This window comes from Macrotis lagotis, chromosome 3 (genome assembly GCF_037893015.1).
Source record: "Macrotis lagotis isolate mMagLag1 chromosome 3, bilby.v1.9.chrom.fasta, whole genome shotgun sequence".
In the NCBI taxonomy this organism is placed as follows: domain Eukaryota; kingdom Metazoa; phylum Chordata; class Mammalia; order Peramelemorphia; family Peramelidae; genus Macrotis; species Macrotis lagotis.
In genome coordinates this window covers 49,487,653-49,504,379 of record NC_133660.1, presented here as the reverse complement: position 1 = coordinate 49,504,379, position 16,727 = coordinate 49,487,653, and the positions used below count along the sequence as shown (strand labels likewise).

General features: G+C 35.4%; 1 protein-coding gene across 5 annotated transcripts in view; it reads left to right on the top strand.

Annotated features, from left to right (window-relative positions):
* Positions 1 to 16,727, top strand: part of UGT8 (UDP glycosyltransferase 8) — a 119,582-nt gene that overhangs the window by 40,255 nt on the left and 62,600 nt on the right. The window lies entirely within an intron of this gene.

Here is a 16,727-nt window from a genome sequence, read left to right as displayed (position 1 = left end):
TAATGACAGTCTGAATTAGGGGATGACTGCAAGAAGTATTGGGCTCAGAAAATTAATCATTAAGTCTTGGCAATTGATCATAGGTGCAAGATTAGGGAGAGTTGGAAGCATCCAAAATAACGTCATTTCTCCCAGGTAACTAGAATTACCTTGATGCCTAGGGATTGATTTGGGTTGTAGAGAGGGTTAAATATATAAATTAGATTCATCAAATTGTTTGCCTTCTGAAGTAGAGGTAAGGAGAAGGGCATAGAGAATATTGAACTCAAAATTTTAAAAATATGTTAAAATTTTGTTTACATATAATTAAAAAAATTAAATGTGAAAAAAGGTATAAGAAAGATATAAATTGCTCCTTGACTATCCAGGATCTTGCCATCTGACTTTTGATGTTTTGGGAAACATGAAAACCAACACATATTTGTGACCCTAAGCAATATATGAACCTAGAACAGAAAATCTGGGAATAATGCATGGCACATTACCCTGAATATCATTCTTTCTGAAGAAACAATTAGAAAATTAAGCAGAGCCAACCCCAAGACCATGTGAAGAACCGGTTCTTGTTCAAGGTGAGAGGCAGTTTACCGTAGTAGATAGAGAATGGACCTCACATTCAGGAAGACCAAAGTCCAAGCCATGCAGGTGACATCTATTGGCATAGTAATTCTGAGCAAGTCATTTTAAATTCTCAGAACCTCAAAATTGGAATGTTCTAAAGTATTTTTTAATCATCCTTTGGAGATACAGAAATTTTCATCATTATTCCCTTCATCCATAAAATAATAGGTTCATCCAGACTTTTAAAAAAAGTTTAGAAGTTTCTCAAAAATGGAAGAATGATATCATTCTTGAGAAGACAACAGGGTTGAGGGAATATTATGTTTTTTTTCTTTTGAAAGGATGGGTTAGACTTAGCTGACTATATTCATGGGCAGTGGTAACAGTGTGCTGGTAAATGTTTAACTAGCTGACCTATTAGAAATAAATATATACATACATATAAGACATTGAAAAAATAAACACAGAATATTTGTTTGATTTCCATTATTTCATTTTTCTCTTTCTTAATTCTAGACTCTTATCAAAATAATAAATCAAGCCCTGATTGGTAAAATTAAATCATTTCTGAAGTGAAACTTCCTGATATTTAACAATTGAATCTTTTGGGTAGGTTTGAGCTATTTGGGTAGGTTTGAGGATTACATTTTTACAAAAGGATCATCCTTGACTTCATAGAATGATTATTTTATTTTAGGTGGAACTTGACTTTGAAGTTTATTCCAGTGTACAAAGCAAGATAATGGGGAAGTGTGGAGGAAACCCATACAAATTATGGTAGGAAGAGTTGAGGGGCAGGAGTACAGTCATCTGGGATAATCAAACTTTTCAGGAAGAAGGTGACACTTGAATTGTGCCTTGAAGGAAAAAGGATTTCAAAAGATTAAGTTTAGGGAGAAATAAGTTGAGCTTTCATAAAATATACAGTTTGGATAAATGGTGTCAAATTTCGGGAACAGCTACTATAAATAACTAAGTGATAAAGCATTTATTGTTTACCATATGCCAAGCTCTGTGTTTACTAGTCAGAATACAGATTAGAAGGAAGCAGGTAGGCAGAGTACAAGGAATTGATGAATGAATGATAAAGATGAATATAGATTACTTTTTTAAAGAAGTTTCCAAGTGAATAGAAGAAAGATATCATTCTTTATCACGAGAAGACAATAGGGTCAAGTGAATATCATGTTGTTTCTTTTTTTTTTCTTTTGAAAGCATGGTTAAACTTGAATATGTCTGTGGGAAAGGAGCCCCAGTAGGGTAGCCAGAGGGCTATAGGCAGCAAGTCAAACTCCCAAGGGCAACTTGATCCAGATTAATTTATAATTAGAGAATATTTAACATAAAAATATAATACAACATGGATGATGTTAATTTTTTATTTTTCTAAAGGGCTATAGGAATCAGTTACATTTGAATTTGACACTTCTCATGTGGACAGAACACTGTTTTGAGTCAGGTTTCAAATCCTGGCAAGGTTTTTTCCTTCTTTTCAACTTTCTAATGAGAGAGTCTTATTAATTATTCTCTAAGGCCCTTTCCAGCCCTCAGTCTATAATTCTATGATACTTAGATGGGTTCTAGAAGGAACAAACTACCAGATTTAAGGAATAAAAATAATTCAGTCAACCTTCAAGAGTTAATATTTAAACTTAATTATTGGCACTCAGCCTACTCTGTTGCTATCCCATATCCAAGACAACTTTTATATTTTAATATAATGAAAGTGCCAGCCTGAGTCTCATCGTTGGGGAAATCCTCCTATCAATGGAATCACAAGTCCCTATTGATTAGATGGCAAAGTTTGAAGAGTTTAATTATATATCATTATTTATCCTATTTTTGTAACTTGAAGAAATCATTATTTGTTCTAATGAAACTTAAGTTTTGTCATTCTAGGGCAGATGTGTGGTCCCAGATGTTCTGGTTTTTTTTGTTCTGTGGTTTTTTTTTGTTTGTTTTTGCCAAAAAACAACCATAAGAACCTTTGAATCCCCTTCTCAGAAAAAATGTTTTCAAATGTATAAGATTATAAGGGGAAACTAATTATGTTGAAATATGGTGATCAGAATATTTAAGACAATTGTTTTCAGAGATCCTAGAGCTTATTTTAATAACCACTTATGGATTTCCTATTCATGAACCTTTTGTGAAATCATACATTTCAATTTAATTTATTAACTTTGTGGAACACTGATCTAAGTACTAAAAAAAAAGATCTGTCCCCCCATATTCTAGGAGATAACATTCTTTAAAAATTTATTTATTTATTTATTTAGAATTTTCCAATTTTTCCCCTAATCTTGCTTCCCTCCCCCTACTGCCCACAGAAGGCCATATGTTAGTCTTTACATTGGTATACATTGATCTAAGTTGAATGTGATGAGAGAGAAATCATATCCTTAAGGAAAAAAAATAAAGTATAAGAGATAGCAAAATACATAATAAGATAACTTTTTTTTTTCTAAATTGGTCTTTGTTTAAACTCCACAATTCTTTCTCTGGATACAGATGGTTTTCTCCATTGCAGCTACCCCAAAATTGTACCTGATAATTGCACTGTTGGAATAAGCAAGTTCATTAAGGTTGATCATCACCCCCATGTTGCTGTTAGGGTGTACAGTGTTTTTCCTGGTTCTGCTCATCTCGCTAAGCATCCGTTCATGCAAATCCCTCTAGGTTTCCCTGAATTCCCATCCCTCCTGGTTTCTAATAGAACAATAGTGTTCTATGACACACACATACCACGGTTTGCTAAGCCATTCCCCCCAATTGAGGACATTTACTTGATTTCCAATTCCTTGCCACCACAAACAGGGCTGCTAAGAATATTTTTGTACAAGTGATGCTTTTTATCATTTTTCATGCTCTCTTCAGGGTATAGGCCCAGTAGTGGTATTGCTGGATCAAAGGGTATGCACATTTTTATTGCCCTTTGGGCATAGTTACAAATTTCTCTCCAGAAAGGTTGGATGAGTTCACAGCTCCACCAACAGTGTAATAGTGTCCCAGATTTCCGACAACCCTTTCAACAATGATCATTGTTCTTTCTGTTCATGTTGGCCAGTCTGAGAGGTGTGAGGTGGTACCTCAGAGAAGCTTTAATTTTCATTTCTCTAATAAGTAATGATTTGGAGCAGTTTTTCATTTGACTATGGATCGCTTTGATCTCCTCATCTGCAAATTGCCTTTGTGTGCAGGAGATAACATTCTAATCGGGTAAGAAAACATTAAGGATTTATGTTCAGCTCATGGCAAACAGAAAGATGAGATAGTGCCTAGGGACACTAACAGGTGGGTAAGAAGGCTCAGAAGATCTTGGGGTGGGGAGAGATATGACTGAACATGATAGTCATCTGCCAGTAACTGAAATGAGGCTTTGATATCTTCCATTTGGGGATGGACTTTGGTGTCCTTGGCATCAAAACTGTTAATGAACTAACTGTGCCATATGAAGATTTGGTTGAAGGGATTTGTATTCTTTGGTTAGAGCAGATCACGTTAGGGTAATTAGAAAGGTAACTTCAGGTTATTTGCTTATTTTTTATTTTATTATTTATTTATTTACAAGGCAATGGGGTTAAGTGGCTTGCCCAAGGCCAAACAGCTAGGTAATTATTAAGTGTCTGAGGTCAGATTTGAACTCAGGTACTCCTGACTCCATGGCTGGTACTCTATCCACTGCACCACCTAGCCGTCCCAACCCCAGGTTATTTAAAAGAGTTATATGAAAATAAAATAAATAAGTTATATAGAATTATTATAAAGAAAAGTGTTTACATAGCAGTCAGCAAATCAAAAAACATTTATTGAGTGCCTCCTATACAAAGAAAGAGAAAAGGACAATTTGGAGGAGCTCACAGTTTGGAAAAATCAGATTACTTTAGTTTCTGGCTGTTCAACTAGGAACACTGGGTAACTGTTATAATAGAACAAGTTTCTACTGGGAAGTCAGTGAGCTCAGTGTTGCATGATTTTGAGATGTTTACCCCAAGATGAGATTACCACTTGTCAGGGATCTTGTAAATAAGGATTTGTGTGTTAGCTTTAGATTGAACACAGTACTGTAGAAATGTTCTGGGATTTGGGTTTGAATTCCTGGGTTTGAAAGCTGGGAACTCTGCTTGGCAAATGACTTTATTGAGCCTTGATTTCTCATTTGTAAAACAAGAAAATAAGACTGGATGATGTCTGAGAGCGATATCAAATTTCAATCTGTGATCCTATGAAACTGTGATATATTATTTCATCTAAAGAATCAAGAATCCAGGTAGAAGTTTGGGACCAATACTCTTTTTTTTTCCTTTTTTTTTTTTTAAAGTTTTTACAAGGCAAATGGGGTTAAGTGGCTTGCCCAAGGCCACACGGCTAGGTAATTATTAAGTGTCTGAGACCGGATTTGAACCCAGGTACTCCTGACTTCAGGGCCGGTGCTTTATCCACTGCCCCTCCTAATACTCTTAAGTCCACAAAGAGCTGATTTGTCAACTTAACAAATCTGAGAAATGAAGACCTTTCTAACCAAGACTGCTCGATTTTTGAATTATTACTATTACTACTATTATTATTATTATTATATTAGTTTTTGCAAGGTAATGGGATTAAGTAGTTTGCCCAAGGCCACATAGGTAATTATTAAGTGTCTGAGGCCGGATTTGAACTCAGGTATTCCTGACTCCAGGGCCAGTGCTCTATCCACTGTGCCACCTAGCCACCCCCGATTTTTGAATTATTGTACAAAATTATTAGTCACTATTATGATTGAATTAATTTAAAGATAGAGAAATGAACATAACACATTCTATCCAAACCACTCACATGGGAGTTTTGCCTCCCCCCCTGCTTATTCCCTTCCCATTCCCCCATTTTGAACCTCCTGATATCATTTTATTGCTAGTGAAAGCTAAGCCTTCTAGCCTGGCAATATTATTAAACAGTATTTGTAAATGCCCTCATCTACATATATCTCTTGATCTTCCTATTAATGATTAAACAGAAACACTATATTCTGTGGGAGTCTGTTTTTAAGATGACTTTTGTCTCTGGTTGAAAAAGATTCTGTCATTTATTTTGGCTGAACTAAGATCAGGATTGAAGATTTGGGAGTTAAGCATGAACTGGTAGAATTTTTTCTGAGTCCCATTAGTAAATTGAGGTCATATTTGTAAAGAATTGAATTGGAATATAGATTGGTGCTTTATAAATAAATGTTTATTACCTTTTCTTTTCTCCTCTTATTTGATCTTCCTGAAATCACTTTATTGATTTGTACTTTTTACTAATAAGTTTTGTTGTGAATGAATTTGGCAGATTTGATAATAATGTCAGAGGGTTGTTTCTGTTTTGGTTGGTTTTTCCAATTGAGGGGTCAGGAGGAAACAGGGAGGTTGTTAAGAACATGGAAACTTGGGGCAGCTAAGTGGCGCAGTGGATAGAGCACCGGCCCTGGAGTCAGGAGGACCTGAGTTCAAATCCGGTCTCAGACACTTAGTAATTACCTGTGTGAGCTTGGGCAAGTCACTTAACCCCATTGACTTGCCAGAAGAAAAGATGGAACCTCTAGGCACCCGAGGTAGACTCTGCCAAATAGGGAGAAAGGCAGTTGAAGGAAATATTATTGGATGAATTGTTACTGGTTGCTGCTAGCCATAGTAAAAATGTGCCAAATCAGTTGACAGAACTGCACCATGTTCCTCAGGATTGCTTGAAGTTGTGTTTATAAGTGGTAAGACTCTGAAGGTATTTTATTTAGTTCATCCCTTAGAAAGGATGTGAATAAAGTGAGTATATGCTTTTACCTAATATTAAGCCCCAGGGTTGGAGCAGGTTATTTTTCAAGGCTGTGTTTGCCTTGAAATTAGTTGATTCTCTGATTTGCCCTTTTGTTCCCCTTACTGTTTTTGTGGCTTTTCAGATATAGGAAGAATCTACACACAACCACTTACCTTTTCTACCCAAATTCTCCAGCTTACCCTAACAGGAGGGAGTAGAATGATATTTCTTTCTGGGCAATGGAAGCAGCAATGGAGATCAGCCATTGTGAGACTGAAATCTTATTTGCTTGTCATTGCTCTTTCATTCATGTCATCATGTCATTTATAATCATTAGATAGGTGATTGTGGCTCCAAAATTAATGTAACAACCCCTTGCTTTCCTTTCTCTTTTCTAGTTACTCTTGCTAATAGTTAATAGTCACTTTGGTAGGATATGCACGGCACAGTGGACATAGTAGGCAAGACTTCCCAGAAATATTTCTTAAGTCAGTCCTTGAATCTGATTAATTATGTTGGTACAAATTAAAAAGATGGATAGGAGATAGATAGATGGACAGTCTGTTGGCCTTGCTTTTAAAGAGTTGATTTAAAGTATTATCAGTTTTATGAAAGTGGTCAAAATTATTAATTTACAATTTACTGTCTTTATTAAAAGTACTATTTATTTTAGAAGTGTGTTGCGTATGTGTGTATGTGAGTATGTGATATGGGAGGATATACTTGGGTGCTGGGCTCCCACTTATATTTGACAATGAGCAGGTACATTATTTGCTTTCTAAGGAGAGCCTGGTGCCAGGAAGCTAGAATCCTTTGCTAGGTCATAACTTTTGGGGCAATAACTATATCCTTCTATATGATTGGAAATTTTCAGGAAGATCTCACCCTGAAAATAAATTCTTAGTGTCCTCAAACTTACACAAAGTAAGTTATTACCTTGATTTTAAGTGATTCACAGCAGTGTAGACAGAGATAGAACCAGCCTTGAAGTCAAAAAGACCTGTCTGTGATACAGCATGATTATGTGACCCTGGGTGGAGCCCCTGTGGAATGCTTTAAGAATGTAAGTTGCAGAGGAATTATTGGGTTCAACTTGTAGAAGAGATTTCTACACTAGGAGTAAACCCTCATTCTTTCCTAAAATTCCCCAAGAGGACTCATTTATTACTAGGTTCTTCTTTAACCAGGAATGCCTGACTTTGGTTAAAATAGTAACCAACTATTAATTAATCAGTTGCTTTTATTTGGTTAATATATTAACCAGTTCTGGTGCTGGTGAGTATCCCCATTCTATTGAAAATAATAGAAATGGATTTCCTCATCTGAGCAAGCAATGCAGATTGGTTCATAGGATCATAGATTTAATAATAATTGTAAGTTTTGACTAATGATACTTTATTGTTAATTTCCTACACAGGATGATTAGCATTTTAAAACTAAAATCTTTTAAAAACTTTAGCATCAATACCTATCAATCTACGATTGGATAACATAATTACCAGCAGCAAAAAAGTTCAGTCCACATCCTGTCTAATTCAGCCCTCTGTACTCTTCACAACCTGTTCTGCTGTCCAGAAAGCTAAGAGGGACTTGGATAGTTGCTTCAAAGGATATCAAATGCTATCTTCTGAGGCATTCTCTTTGGATTTATCCAGGAGATTCTAATGTTACTCAGCTTGGGGATCTGGTAGAAGTTGTTGTAAATGTCTATTGAAGAAATTATTTGGAAATATTTAGTCAGTTTCTGGAAAATTTCTTGAAAATGCAGACTGCAGAAGGTACAGTGAGTTTTTTATTTGTTTTTAAAATGATTTTGTAAATCCCCAGACATTTTAACATCATTTTATTTCACACTGAAGTTTATGATTTTAATAGTGAGGAGGGAGATATGATCTAGCACCATCATATGATTTCATATGGTGACCAGGAGATTCAAGAAAACATTATTTTGTAAAGTTTATCTTCTACCCATAGAATTTAGTATCTGTGTTTTTACAGCTTAAAACATTGGCAAACAAATTATGAGAAATAATCTGAGTAGTGTGAATAAAAGTATCAAATCTTTGTTACTTATTTGTAAGACAGAAATCACCCAGTTATCATTCAGGTCAGTTTTCCAGTTCTGTTTCCCAGTCGTCTTTATCCACAATTTCAGCAAGACTTAACTGAAGGGGGGAAAAATGTACTCTTTACCTAAAGTATGGAGGTATATGTATGTGTGTGTGTGTGTGTGTGTGTGTGTATGTATGTTTTATACATCCATATATTTCATAGACAATTGAGTGAGATAATAATTAAGTTTTCACAGTGAATTATTTTGAATTGACTGTGGTAATTTGCATAATAATTGACTTTAACTTAGAAAACTTGTTAATTCTCCAAATTTCAGATTCGGTCTGAAATTAATTTCCAAATTTTCCCTTAATTAAACTGATGTCATTAGAAATAATAAATAACATTTTGGTAAATATTTTCAACATTCTTTTAAACAGGAAACATCAGTGGAATTATCATTTATCTCTCAGCTATTTTCTTATATATGTTTGATCAGTTTCAAAGAAAATGTATTGATAATAGTTTACTTTGGATAGCTGAGCAGGGAAACCTACAAAAGTTTTACACCCAGTTATGTTTGTATTTGTGCACTTTTGTTTATCTGGGTGGGGAAAATCAGTATTAGTCACCACTGGTTACTGCCAGCTGAGGCTTCACACTGAGACCACAGCTGTGCATTTAGTTTTTAATCATGCTAAGAATAACTAATTAGGAAAATCAAACAGAACAAAGCTCACATAGTGGCATTGGGACAATACCATTTTTGTTAGCAAATCATAAAGGATAAATTATTTTTTCATATATTAGTGGCTTTAGTAATGAATGCTTGTCCTAAGTACAAAACAGGCAGATGTTAGGAAAATGCTATCTTTTCAATAAATTCATAAATTCAGAGGTAGTCCTGGGCAAAATTAGGAAATTTTTCTATGGTCTAGCTACCTCCCCATTCCTCACTCTTTCTAATTCAGTTGCCTGTTCTTTCTACCACATACTTTCATCCTGACTCCCCCATCCCCTTTTTAGCAGCCTATCAAATATCTACTCTGCTTGTGCCCCCAGATTATTTCTACTTTATCAAAATTCCCATTATCCAAATGTTTGAACTTAACTAGCTATCACACAGGGTCTGCTCATCAGCTTATGCCGATAGAAGCATTCATGATATATTTGTTCTCAGGGCGTCAAAATCATAATATGATAGGATTTTGAGGCAATGTATGGTTACAACTATTGGGACACGTTTTGACTCCTTTTCAAATTGGAGAATATGGACTGATTCATAAAGCCAACATTGTCAGACATATATTTGAGTGCATATGATGATTTCTTCTTTTTTTTAAAATTTATTTAAGGCAATGGAGTTAAGTGACTTGCCCAAGGTCACACAGCTAGGTAATTATTGTGTCTGAGGCCATGTATAAACTCCAGTCCTCCTGATTTCAGGGCTGGTACTCTATCCACTGTGCCTCCTAGCTGTCTCCCCCACCCCCCAAATATGGTGATTTCTTGAGCTATATATTTAAGAGACCACTTGGCTATAAGTCTCAGGAGACTGGGATTCTTGGGTTTCCTTTGCTACTAACTACTGTAACAGTTCAGAAGTTAACTCTTTGGGCCACTTTCTGGAAGACAGCTGAGAACCAGCAGCAGAAATGTCTCTCTGAGCTCCCTCAGTAGATATCACGAAGCCTATGGTACTAATACATTCATGTGTTTTCTTTATGAGCCTCTCAGGCTCTTACGCAGAACTCATGAAGAATAGAAAATGATGACGAGTGAGAGGGATGGTTGGAACTTTGGGGAAAAATCAAAACATGTGGATTTTTAGTTTGAAGATGCTTTCTATTATACTAGCAAATTTCTCAAACCATTCTTTATATGACAGGAGTTGTACTATCTATAGGGGTTGATTGAGAAAATATATAATGGTCAAAAGCAATGATGAAATTGGTAGAAACCAAGACTTGGCCTGTGGTTTCAATGGTATAGGTAGGTAGATACTTTCTCTGTGATCTGGAGTTTTAGAGCATTAGTTGCCTCCCACACTGAAAGGTGACTTGATAAGACTCACATAGATGGTTATGGTTTAGAGAGGATATTCAATAAGACCTTTAAATGAATTTGTATTTTTTAGCAATATGGAAACATTTGAATTATAGTAACATTTACTTCCATGAAATCAGTATATAGGTTAATGTTTGACATTCATTTTTGAAGAAGACTGCCTTGATAAGCACATGAATTGGATTTGATTGAGGGGGGCAGTGCTAAGTGACCAGTCTTACTTTCTCCTCCAGAGCCATCTGGATCCAGTGACCAGATATAGATCAGGGTGATTGGAGACGGCCCTAGATTTGAGATAGGGAAAAGTGACTTGCCCAAGGTCTCACAGCTAGTAAGTGTCAAGTTTCTGAGACTGGATTTGGACTCCTATGCTCCTGATTTCAAGGCCACTATACCACCTAGCTGCCCTTGAATATAGTTAGTATTGCTATTCAAAGTAATTTAATGAGATATCATTGATAAAGTCAATTTAAGTACTGTTTTGCCACTTTTAGAGAGATAGCATGGTCAAACTGATAAAAGTTTGATCAAACATCTGATTTTGCATTTGGATTTCCAGTTTCCCATTTGGGAGGAGGAAAGACCTATAAGTATTCTAAAATATTTACTCTAAGACAAAATAACCTTCTGTAATGAAATAGGCCTTGAAGGTGCCATTGTATAAAAATTGCCAAAGAAAGCCTTGTTAAGTTATATTAACTATATTTATTCTTCTTAATAAAGCAGTGACCTCTGTAACTTGTTTAGAGAAATATCCAATAAAATAGTTTTTTCAAAGGTTTAAATGCTCAAGGCACTTGAACAATCACTTTAAATTCTCAGCTACCAAGGAGCCTTTCTTATCCAGATTGGCATTTTCCTTCAGAGATTCAGATAACTGAAATCATGGGAATGGTTATAGATGAGTCATTTAAGTTCTCAGTGAATAGTGGGCTGAATCAAAATCAGGAAGACTCCTCTTTCTGAGTTCCAATCTGGTCTCAAGACACTTACTGACTGGGTGACCTTGGGCAAGTCACTTAACCCTGTTTACTTCAGTAAAATTAGCTCTATAAAATGAACTGGAGAAGGTAATGGCAAACCACTCTCGTATCTTTAGCAAGAAAACCCCTATGGGGTCAAAAAAAAGTCAGACATGAATGAAACTACTGAACAACAACTTGTTCCACCATGTTTGTTTTGAATTCATTTTACCCAATGGTCATTCATTGAGTCTACTATGCATTAGCCTCTAACCTAACTGCTAAAGATTCAAAAACAAAATAAGACAAAAAATATCAAAATAATCCTTTCTGATGAAGAGATAATTGTCTGCATTGATTTCTGTTTTTCTGGTGTTCCTAAAATATGTTTCTACTAGGGAAAAATATAGATTGTTCAAACTAGAGCCTGACTCTGGCATGTTTGAGGCTAATTTCTTTCAGGAAAGGAAGGCTGCAAAGGATGTCTTGTAGGATGAAAAGGTGGGTGCTTATAGAGGGGAAGTCAAGAATTTTCCAAGGAAGATGACTCATGAAACCATCTATTGTCTAGTATATCATCTTCATTGGTCTGGCATGTGTGTCTTAGGAGGAAAGGAATTTTCAAGCAGGACTTGGCCTTGTTTACAGATCTATTCCTTTGGCATATGGAAATTGTGTTTACTGCTTTGAAATTAATATTAATATTATACGGTGCAAGTCACACTTATTTCACAGTTATTTTGTTTCATGCCAAGCCTTGTAGCTTTGTTTCTATGTAGGTGCTAGGCATTTACTGGTATCTTTGTATCAGACATGTTAACAAGAACAGAGGAGCACAACAGAACTTAAAATCATGATTCCAGGTAGGGATATTCCTTATCCAAGACTTTTGAAAGCTGGGTAACAAGAGCTTCACTATTTTTTTTTTTTTTTTGCTCTTCTCAGGAACTTGCTTTCTTAAGCAACAAGATTTTCTTGGTATTTGAATTCTATTTTCCTGGGATTGTCATATAACTGTCAGAACACTTTTCTTTAGCAGTTTCAACCAATATTGTTTAATTGAATCATTCAGAAAAAATTGTTTTTAAAAGCAGTTTGATTTTTAGAATAATGATTCTGGTCATCCAAATGGAATTACTGTCTATATTGGGTTTTAGTCCTGTATAAGTCTATAAAATAAGTCTACAGATCAATTTTCATTATACAAAGCAATGACCTTTTTTTTAAAATGATTTTCTCTATTGGTGAAGTTTCTTTTTGGGCTTTGTAATAATTCTCTTTTGAAGAAATGTTCCTTCCTTCCTTTCTTTTCCCTCCTTCCCAATCTTTCTTTTCTGTCTTTGTTTCCTTCCTTCTCTTTCTTTTTTCTTTTCCTTTTCTTTTTTCTTTCTTTTCTTTTCTTTCTTCCTTCTTTAGCTTTCATTATTACTACACTTCCGGTCAAACAAAAACCCTCATAAAAATTATTCTTAGTTCAGAAGAACTACATATTTCCAAATGATGTGTCCACAAGTACATGTGATAAGACATTTCTTGAGAGGCATACTTTCTTGTATGCTCATTACTAGATTTGATAGTGGGATCATAGATCATATTTTTAAAGTTACAGGTGACCTTAGAAGACATTCTATCTATCCTCATTTTTAGATGAAGAAACTGAGGCCCACAGAAGTGATTTTCTTAGTCACAGAGCTGGAATGCTTTATTAAGTACTTAGTGAATGTGAGGGACCCTGTACATAGAGAAAAAAATGAAAAATAAATGAAAATGGTCCATCTCTTATTCTTAGGTTATTGGGTTCAATATGTGTATAGATATATCTGAACTATAGAGAGACTGATTCAGGGATTGGAAGGAGTTTTATCAACTGGGGAGGGAGAGAAAGCAGTACTCTTAGGAGATGGTACTTTAGGTGATCTTCACCTGGAACTTGTAATTCCAAGAGGAAAAGGGGTAAGAAAGGAGAGGATTATAAAGAGTTTATCTAAAGACTAAAAACAAAGGCATAGATTAGGAATAAAGTCATATATGCAGAAGTATGCTGGCAATTGTTTAACAGTTAATTTGCTAGAGGAAAAATATGTACCCACACCTTTGTTGTTTTCATCTGCATTAACATTTTCTTTATCACCTTCTTAATTTGAGAGTCAGAAAAACCATAAACCAAGCCCTAATTTGTAACTTGGTGTTTTTCAAGGTGTAAATGCTTATACTGAAAGTTTTAACAATCAGTTCTGTGGGCCAGTTTAAGCTGGCTTAAGTGTCCCCCATACCGAAACAACAAGTAGACCCCAGTGTGGCCGAAATAATACAGTTTGCAAAGGAGAGAAACATTATGAAATGAGCCTGGCAAGTTAGGTTGGACCCAGATGACAAGTAGCCTTTGAATGTAGGAAAGAATTTGCCTTATCTCATAGGCAATGAGGAACCTCTAATATTTCTTGAGCAGAATTATGACTTGGGTCAGATCTGTTTTAGGAAAAACAGTTTAAGTATATGGAGGATGGATTTTAGAGAGGCAAGGAGAGCTGTTAGAAGACCATTGCCCTTTCCTAGGCAGGAGAAGGAGGCGAAGATAGAGACATTGTGGAGGTAGAATCAACTTGAAAGATAACTTGGAAACTAACTGACTATGATGAAGGAGAGGGAGATAAATAGAAAGTTTTGAACATGATTTTGAGTTTTTAAAACTGGGTAACGAAAAGAATGATGATAGAGCTCTTCATTCAACAATGGAAATTGCAGAGAACAACTTAACTCCCCAGGGAAGTTTATGTTTATATAGGCTGACCTTACAACAATCCTGTGAAGAAGGTGATATAATTCATTATTATTCACATATTAGAGATATGAATTTCTCAGAGAAGCTGAGAGATTTTTTTTTCTTTAGAGTTTCACAGTCAATAAATATTAGAGCCAGGATTTAATGCTCCATGTCTTCTGATTTCAGTAGAAGCATGGTGCCTGCCTTCAAGGAGCTCACATTTTGATGGGGGAGATAACATGCATAAGGTAACATACAATATAACTGAAAAGTAGAGTCAGGGGGAAGGCATTTGCCATTTGTTGTATGCGTGTTTTTTTTTGGGGGGCAGTAAAACTCTTTTGAGAAGTTGGAATTTCAGTTGTCTTGAGAAGGGGAAAAGAGAGAAAAATTCAGACCTGTAGGAGTGTCAGTGAAAGAGCATGAATTTGAAAGTACTGTATATGTCTCTTGCATATATGAAGATAACTTAAGTGGCCAAAAAATCAGAAAGGTTAGGAAGGGCCTCAGTTCACAAAGGCTTTTAAAAGTCAAACCAAAGTTTTTAAAAATTAGGAAGCAAAAATCTGAATTTGATAAGAAATTAATTCAGGGCAAGTCACAGCCTCTTTGGGATTCAATTTTTTTTGCCTATAAAATATAAGCATTAGTCTTTGAGATTGCTTTCCATGCTAAATCTATATTCCTATGATTTATTAAGCACATGCATGTATCCAACATGGTTCTAGATGCTGGGGATACACAAACCAAAAACAAAAGGTCTCTGTCCTAAGGCAGCTCATATTCTGTTATAGGTAGATTACATGTGCAGAAAGAAACCTAGGTTCTGTGTCTAGGGAGTGACTATCAAAGTTGTTACCTGATAATGCTGTAGTTAGAGGTATTGCCTCAGAACCATGAATAATGGGAATAATGGTTCACCCCAGACAAGGTGCTCAGCCTCTGTGCTCTAAGCATTAAAAGGACTGGTTTCAGAGAAGGTGCCAAAATCTGTTGGTGAAGGGGTTTATATCATAGGAGGATCTTTACCTTCCCAGAGTTTTGATAAAGAATATAGCTAGTCACTTTCCTGGAAATCACTCTGCCTATATTTTCTTTCATTTGGTACTCACAAACTCTATTATCTCCATTTTATAGAGAAGGAAACTGAAACTGAAAATGATTAAATGACTTGCCCAGGGATAACACAGCTAGTAAGTTTTTGAGGCAAGTTTTCAATTCAGAACATCCTGACCTACAAATCCAGTTCTGGCTCATCAGCCACCTAGCTGCCTAGGTTCAAAGCAAGTTCTTAAGCTCTGATTTCTAAAGTACTTTGTTTGCTAGTCAGCCACTCTCAGTTTGCAGCATTTCTAGGATCTTATTGTCATTGAGATTGAGTAGCAATAATATTAATGCTTGTGAAGCCTGATAATCCTATGAATTTTAGAGTAGTTTGATGCTTTCTACAAAATGAAATTTCATGGGAACTGAGTCAATGCCAATTGATGATCAACAGAAGTGAAGATAAAGCATCCCTTAAATGATAATATAAATGGTATAGGAAAATTGACATAGAGCTTTTCAGGAAGATTATTTTTAAAATAAGGAAGAATATGACCTGTCCTGAAAATGGAAGAAACCTGCTTCTGCTGTAACTGTTTTCCACCCTTTCTCTTGGGCCCGAGTATCTTTAACTTCTTTTTATTCTTAGTACATTAAATTATTATTGATCACAATACTCATGACTGCCCCCTTAATTAGAATGTTAGTTTTAGATCTTAGCATAAGATCTTGTATAAATCCCATAATGACTTCAAAATGTTACTTATGAGACTATACATAGATTCTTTGTTAGGCTTTTTACTTGTTCGCGCATCTTGTCCCAAGAAAAGGAATATAAAGATTTCATAGCAGGTAGTAGATCATATGTATGGATGGAGCTAGAAGGTACTTTAAGCATTTTCTCATCTGTTTGTTTCATATTATAGGTGAAGGAACTGTGACTCAGAGAGGTTCAGTTAAGGTGTGGATGGTCACAAAAGTAAATAAGCAAGTAGAAGAGCTAAGATTTGAATTTAGATCTCACTGTAAATTCATCACTCCATTCCTTGCCCCAGATTGCTTCAGCCTCAAAATCACTACAGTAGTACTATTGCCAGCAATCTAGAGAGAGCAGCCCTTCATTTATTCAACTTATAATTTTCATACTAGGGCTACAAAGAAAAAAGAAACCAAGAATCCTACAGTGCCTAAAAAAGAAGTCCCATGTACAAGGAGAGTAAATTTAAAGTGTGAACAAGGAAGAAATAAAGTAATTTGGGGTGGGAGGAGAGCTCCATGAATGGGATCCAGATAGTTTTTCTGATTTGTGAAAAAAAGTTGTGATTCTTTGAGAGATGAATGAAGAGGGAGGAAGTCCAAGGAATAGGTTCAGCAGGTCAGATATGGTAAGCAAGTTTTGTTGAATAATCATTTTGGCTGGTTTGTAGGATATGTAAAAAATAGTAATATAAAATAAATTTGGGAAGATAATTGATCAAGATTGTTAAGGGCTTAAAGTGATGAAA